This window comes from Muscardinus avellanarius (genome assembly GCF_963383645.1).
Source record: "Muscardinus avellanarius genome assembly, chromosome: 3".
Classification (NCBI taxonomy): domain Eukaryota; kingdom Metazoa; phylum Chordata; class Mammalia; order Rodentia; family Gliridae; genus Muscardinus; species Muscardinus avellanarius.
This window is the reverse complement of record NC_137788.1, coordinates 125,232,013-125,240,151: the sequence shown is the minus strand read 5'-3', so window position 1 is coordinate 125,240,151 and position 8,139 is coordinate 125,232,013.

Sequence of the window (8,139 nt, the reverse complement as noted above, 5' to 3'; positions counted from 1 at the left end):
ATCATTATATTGTGCTGTTTGGGATGAAATATTTGATACAAGCATGTAAGCTTCTAGTTTCATTTGGTAAGTAGCTTTACATTGAAGTAAATTGTATTTGTGCCTCCAGACAGAGCTTAATTACCCATAAAATGATTCTAAAAACACAAATTGGTTAAGTATTGTGTTCTATACTTGAGTCCCATACACACACATTTAGTACAATTAATGCCCTCCATATTTGAAAGTCGTACTATCCAGCCCTTCCTATAAGTTATTTTACAAAATAGAAGCCTAGAATAGCAAAATTCAGTGGATGTGAGCTAAGCTTATAAGACTTACTCTTTCCTATTCTGAACACATGGCTTTTACTGTTGTCATTTTTGGTGTAAAGTGTCTGTTACAAAAGGGAATTGACCTTTACTTTTTGTCCTACTCAGTCATAAACTTTGCATGCTAATTTAAAATCAGTTCTGGGAGATGCTGGAGGATTCCTTGGATGAACTATTCCTCGGCAGCCTCTCGACTTGGATTCCAGTAGCTATAGGTAGATCTCATACTAAAGTCATTACAGTGTATTAAACCAAAAGAAATAAACTAGTCATAACCACTTAGGCATTCTTTCAGAATTTACCATATGAGAATTATGAGTAAATATATTGAATTTTATTGTAATTTTAAAGTCTTTCATCTGTTTGTCTTTATCTTCTTCAAATGGACTGAGCTTTTTAACATTGTTTTTTACCACACTAAGTATGTAGCTATTCAGTTACAAAAAATATAAGGAATAATTTCACCTCTTCATTATGTTTATTAACTTTTCTTTTGTGTGTGTGGTTTTGTTTTTTTTTTTTTTGTTTGTTTGTTTTTAATGCAGTACTGGGGATGGAACCCAGGGGCATTCTACCTCAGAACTACACCCTCCAGCCCTACTTTTTTATTCTTTCTTTTGAAACAGGGTCTCACTGAAGTCAAAGGGCCTCACTAAGTAGCTGAGGTTGTCCAGGATCCACAGTCCTCCTGTCTCAGCCTTCATCACGCCCAGCTCTGTAGTTATTCTTAAGTATAGTTACAGCTTGTTGCAAAAGTGCTGTCTTTGTTTTTTGGTACTGGGGTTGGAACCCAGGGGCATTCTACCTCTAAGCTACACCCCCAGTCCTTTTTTATTTTTCATTTTGAAACAAGGTCTCACTACATTGCTCAGGGCCTCTCTTAAATTCTTGAGGTTGGCCTGGAACCTGGTATCCTCCTGTCTCAGCCTTCCAAGAACAGATTACAGGCTTGCACCACTATGCCTGGCTTAAAAATGATGTCTTTCTAAAAATAGAAGTAGCCTATATTCTGTCAGTACATCAAAGTTCAGAGGGAACAATGATAATCCTTGAGTTAAAATGAAAGGGATGTGCTTTGAATTGCTACCTACCTTCAAGCTACACTTCCAGCCCTATTTTTATTCCTCATTTTGAAACAGGGTCTCACTAAGTCACGTCGGGCCTCACTAAGTAGCTGAGGCTGGCCAAGAACCTGCAATCCTCTTGTCTCAGCCTCCCAAGTACTGAGATCACAAGTATGTGCCACCATGCCCAGCTAGGACACCTGCTTCAAATTGCCTTAAGGGTATCTGGTATAGGGATATACGCACAATAAATGTTTCATACCCAAGACTAGTACCTCGTAAGTTAGGAAAAAAACATTTGTTAATTTTATTTGTAATATGTAATTATATAATACTTTTCCATATTCAATTTTATTTTACGTTGCTAATTAGGATGAAAGTACATATAATTATTATTTTGTCTTTCTTCTAGGGTAATGCATCTTATGTAACTGGTTTAATTCAGTGTTTCTGTTCCTACCACAAGAAGTAATTTGACCCTACATTCATTTTGATCATTTTGCTAAGCAAACACCAAGGAAAGATGTCTTAGTGACCCCACATTTAAGCAGTATAATGGTGTTCAACTCAAGGGGGAGGAAAGAAACGAAGAAAGATGATTTCTAAATAGAGTCTAGCCAGAGTAGTTGAAAAGAACAAGAAAAACTTCAGAAAGAATAAAGACTTGGCTGTTGTCTAATATGCCACTAATCTGAGACAGGAGGATTGTAGTTTTAAAGGAAGTGTTACCTATGGCAGCTGGTATTACCATTTTTTATATTATTCAGCAGGAAAACCTGTAGGCTACACATAATATGTGAGTAAGGAGACCGTGGATTGAAAGAGAAATGCTAAACCCTGTAGTGAGAGTTTGTATTTTCCTTTGCTTTCTTTGTCTTTTTTTATAGCAGCCAAGTTGAACAAAGTGGGTTAGCAATTAGAGTGCTTATAAAATTAAAGTTTAAGAATATTATTTCCTTTTTCATGGTTGGTAAACATTAATGTACTCATGAGAGATATCACTAGTAACTGCACTGAATACTGCAATCTGCTAATTAACAGGGACATAGAATTTCTTCAACTGCAATTTCAGGATTAAAAAAGTAAGGGGTCTGCTGCTTGATAGACTTCTTCCAAAGAGCCAACGTTTTATTTGGCCGTGTATGTGAGTGTTCACAGAGTCTGAAAAAATGTTAGATTTAATGCAGAAGTGGCTTTTTTTAGATTTTTTCCAGTTGGTAAATAGCTAGTAAGTAGAACATTCCAGTTTTTTGATGTATGTAAGGACAGCCGGGTATGTAATCTCAGTCTTGGGTGGCTGAGACAGGAGGATTGTAGTTTCAGGGTCAGCCTTAACAATTGAGCAAGACCCTCAACTTAGACCTTGTTTTCAAAATAAAAAGGGCTAGGACTGTAGCTCAGAGCTTGAATGCTGCTGGATTCAGTCCCCAGTACCAAAAACAAAGATACCTGCAAAGGTACCTGCAGCCTTCTTCCCATGCTGTTAGCAGAAAATTGTAATTGTTAACATTGCTTGATCAGATGGAAGCCAGAGATAGGCCGACAGGAGCTTGGCTACACTATTGTTTGCAATCCCATTTTCTCCACGCTGTATGGATATTTGAAAAATAGATCACAAACCTTAGAAATAGGGAAATAAGAGGAAATACACTAAAAAAAAAAAAAAAAAAAAAGTAAGCCCATTGCCTGGTGTTGTGGCGCATGCCTGTAATCCCAGTACTTGGGAGGCTGAGACAGGAGAATCTCAGATTTGATGCCAGCCTCAGCAATTTAGCAAGACTCCACAACCTAAGGAGAGAGTCTTTTAAAACAAAAATAATTTAAAAAGGGCTGGTAGTCTGGCTTGGAGGTAGAATGCCTCTGGGTTCAATCGCCAGTACCAAATAAGTAAGCAATAATTTAACTATTTTGCAGTTAGATTTATCTTGTCATAGGGGGTAGGAGTTGTGTAGCTTGTTTCTAAGAAAGTTAACTTATATTGCATGAAAATACCAACTAGAGCCAGGTGTGTTGGCGCATGTCTGTAATCCCAGTACTTTGCAGGCTGAGGCAGCAGCATTGCAGGTTTAAGAACAGCCTTAGCAAGCAATGAGACTCATCAAGCTAGGGAGACCCTGTTTCAAAGTAAAAATTAAATTGTGTTAGGAATATAGATTAGAGGTAGAATGGCCCTGGGTTCAGTCTCCAGTGCCAAAAAAAGAAAAAAAGACCAACTAGGGAGGAAAGTGTAGGGTATTATCTACTGAACATTCTAAGCTAGTACAAAATAACCACCTAGAGAAGCCCTCACGCCCCCTCCCCTTCTTGAGTTTCTGTTGCAATTTAGAATCAGATCATTGGGTTGGCTCAATAATGGAACTTTAAAGTCCTAAATAGTCATTGAAAATAATTTGTTGAACAGTAAGGAGTGACACTAAAAATTAGTTTGTTGCAACTACGCATAACCTTCCTTGTAATTATGTTTTGAGAACTTTTTTTTTTTGGTGGTAGTACTGGGGATGGGACTCAGGGGCCTTCTACCTCTGAGCTACACTCCCAGACCTAATTTGTATTTTTTATTTGGAAACAGGGTCTCTTAAGCCAGCAGGGGCTGGCTTCAAGCCTGCACGATCCTCCAGTCTCAACCTCCCAAGCGCAGGGATTACAAGTGTACACCACCACACCCAGCGAGAACTAAATTTTTAAATGCCATGAAAAATTTACATATAGGACTTAAGTCAAAGGTTCTTTGAAATGAGTAGAGAATGATATTAAGCTCTTGGCTTAGAAAACTGACTGCCTTACAAAACATGTACAAGTGGAGCCTGGTGGTGAATGTCTGTGATCCCAGTACTTGAGAGGCTGAGACAGCCTCAACAACTTAGTAAGACACTGTTTTTTTTAAAAAAAAAAAAAAAAAAAGCTGGGTGTGGCTGTGCACACTTTTAATCCCAGTCCTTGGGAGGCTGAGACAGAAGGATCACAGATCTGAGACCAGCCTCAGCTCCTTAGGCCCTCCGCAACTTAGTGAGACCCTGTTTCAAAATAAAGGAAAAAATAGGACTGAAGGTGTAGCTCAAAGGGAGAATGCTCCTGGGCTCAATCTTCAGTACTGCAAATAAATAAGGGCTGAGAGTATGGCTCAGAGGTGAACTGCCCTTGGGCCCCATCCCAGTTACCCCCCCCCCCCACCAAAAAAAAACTGCACAAGAGGTTAAAACATTTGCATTTGAAATTTAACATTTTCCAATAATTTTTTTTTTAATTTAACACTTTCACATTCAGGAATGTGAATGTGAATTTGGAAAATAACATTAACACCTAAAATAAATTTCACTGTACTTTTTGAATATGTACTTTGTGAAGTCCTTTAGTGGTTTGTTGTTTGTTTTTTTTTTTAATCATTTACAAAATGATTAGTGATTGTGCAGCCCTTAGGGCACTATTCATGGAACAATTCAGGTTTTTAGACACTAATGCACTTTGATATGTATTCCAAAAATGTTTCCATCACAAGTTCACATCCTGTCATTTAGTGTGACCTTTTTGCTATTAAGATGATGTTCACTAGCCTAGTACTATCAATTCAGTGTGAGAAACTCAACTTTGGTGTATGTGTAAAAGATGTTGCTGTGGTCCAGGTAGGAGAAACAAGGATTGGTTACTCATGGCTTACTAAGGAGATGCAATCTTTTCTTTTCCTTTGACCTGTTAGGAATACAATAACTTGTGTCCTGATTTGTTGCACATTATAGTTTGCAACGTTAATGACTTTAAATAAATTAATTGGAAAACTTGTTTTGCTTCATTTTATCACATCTTTCTCTTGTGCTACCGAATTTCTACATTATCTAATGAACCTTCAAATAATTTCAGACTTTGACTCTTACTGCTGCTCTTTCTGTAGTTCGTGTTCTTTGAAAGGTGACCAGTTCAACCTGCTTCAAGTTTTAACATAATGTAAATTGCAATCAAATTTTGTGTTCCTGTTTAGAATTACTTTAATTCAGTAAGGAAATCCAAAGATGAGATTACAAAACTGCAGCATTTAATCCCACTATACCACACACCTTGATTGAGAGCTACAGGAATTAACTGAAGTTTTTTTCACGTGGATATTAGGCATAGGTTTTAAATGCAGATTCTCCCACGTTGAAAATCTAAAACTAAAAGCTTGCCAGGCTAAATTAATTGCAGCCCTATTTTGAATGGTGTTACCAATTTGTAATGGTGGTGTAGGCTCTTTTCCTCTAGTCAAGTAAATTTGCTGAACAGAGAAAAACTAATAAGTAGCTCGGTGGTAGTAAAAAAAATTATGATTACAAAGTCAGTAGGAAATAGGAGAAGGAAGGCAGCGTTCCGCTCAGGCACACTGGAGAACCTGGAGGTGGGATTTCAGCTCTCCTCTGACCGACCCCAGCCTCAAAGTTTCCCATTGGTGTGTTCATATGAGTGGTCCCGGAACACCCGCGCTAGCAACTCTTTTGGGGCCAGTGGTATTATCTTGTTGCTGGTGGAGTACTTGCTAAAACTAGCTTTTCCTACCTCTGCTGCATCAGTTCCTTGTTAATTGGTGGTGCCTTGAAGGAACATACTGGGCTTACATCCTGCACATCAAGGCCAGATCACAAAGGAAAATAGAGAAACAGGCACCAATTACAGCTTGCATCTTGCATACCAAGACCTGGTCGCAGAGGGAAATGGGGAAACAGGCCCTAATCACAGCCAGTGCAGTGGTGTGTAACCTTTCAGGGCAGGGCACAAGGCTCTTACTATCGCCGCAGCTTTTACGATGTGCCAGGCTAGGCTTACTACATTCTTACCATGGATTAAAAATAGGGCAAAAGGAGGGGACGGTGAGTTTTAGAGTGTAATGGTCCTTTTGTTTTTTCTTTCTTGCTTGCTTGCCTGGAGTTGCTTAGCACCCAGGCTCTAATCTTTTACATTTTTATTGGAAACCAATACCGGGGCAATCTTCCAATACTGGCACAGTAACAATCTTCAGAATTTGTCTTCAATGTAGTATTGCAAGGTATTCTGTGCTCCCCTGAACACGACCTAGGCATACTTTGTGTGGCATTGAAGATTGGACCCAGGGGCATTTTCCCTCTGAGCTACAACCCCCACCCTATTTTATTCTTTTTGTGGGGTGGGATGGGGATGGAACTCAGGGGCATTCGACCTCCGAGCTACACCCCCTGCCCTATTTTGTATTTGTTTTTTGAGCCAGGGTCTCACTAAGTCGCAGAGGGCCGAGGCTGTCCACCAACCGCGATCCTCCGGTCTCCGCCTCCCGAATGCTGGATTACAAGCGTGCGCCACCACGCCTGGCTCCTATTTTATTCTTTATTTGGAAACAGTCTCACTAAATTGCTCAGGCTGGAAGCGAACCTGCGATCCTCCTGTTTCAGCCTCCCAAGTACCGGGATTACCCGCGCGGCGCACGCTACCACGCCCCGCAAACGCCGAGTGTCGGGTCTCTTCTCCCGCGCATCCGGAGCGCCCCTCCCGCGGTGGGCGTGGCTGTGGGCGTGGCCTCGGACGGCGCGGGGCCACTTCCGGCTCCGCGAGCACTTCCGGGTCGCGGGCGGCGCTGCGGTTCCTGCGGCGGCTGGAGAGGCGGCGGTGGGCTGCGCACCCTGGGGCTCGGCGGCGCTGCTTGGAGCCGCGGACGCGGACTCGCCTGGCGCCAGGTAGGGGCGTGCGGGCCGGGGAGGGTCTGGGCGCCCGGACAGGCGGCTCCCCGCCCCGCCATCGCGCCGAGGCGCCGCCCGGGTCAGCGGCCTGTGGGTTTTGCCGAATTTGGGGAAGGATCCCGCGTTTCAGTACTCCACCTGGTCGCTGGTTTGAAGTCGGCCGTCGAGCTTCCCCTTTAGGAACTTGGACAAAGGAACCAGTTTAGACTGGGTGGCTTAATCCCGAAGGACTGGTGACTTCCGAGTTTGAAGCCTAATTTTTTCTTTTTTGTAGTGCCGTGGGTTGAACTCGGGCATTCTACCTCCGAGGTACACCCCCAGCTCTATTTTGTTTTTTCAGTTTAAAACAGGTTCTCACTACGTTGCGGAGGGCCTCACTGAGTAGCTGAAGCTGTCCAGGAACTCCAATCCTCTTGTCTCAGCCTCCCAAGTACTGGGATTACAAGCGTGTGAGCTAGTAATCACCACCAGCCAAGCCTCCTACTTTTCTAAACTGCAAAATAAGTACTACTAAATTTCAGCAACCTGTACCACATTTGAAGGATTTGAACACTTCACGGGAATTCTTAAGAATTCCTTGGTGCATGCGTGTAATCCCAGTACATCGGAGGCCGAGGTAGAGGATTGCAGGTTCGAGGCCAACATCAGCAACCTAGTGAGGACCCCCCCATTTCAAAGTAAGAAATAAAATAGAGCCGGATGTGATGTCCCATGCCTATAATCCCAATGTTTAGGAGGCTAAGACAGGAAGATCGCAGGTTCTAAGCCATCTTCAACAATTTAGGGACACCCTCTTCAAAATAAAAATTAAAGGGCTGTAGGTGTAGCCTAGATGTAGAACAGTGCTAGGTTCAATCCCCAGTGCCAAAAATAAATAATAAATAGGGCTGAGGGTGTAACTTAGAGGTAGAACATCCCTGTGTTCACGCTCCAGTATCACACACACAAAAAAAACCTAAGTTCATTAAAGCAGATGATTTTAACAAATGCTGAATTACCTCATAGTTAGGTTCTAGGTAATTGTCAGATGTTAAATGAGACATGACCACCGGGGGTGGTGGCAAATGCTTGTAATGCCAGCATTTGGGA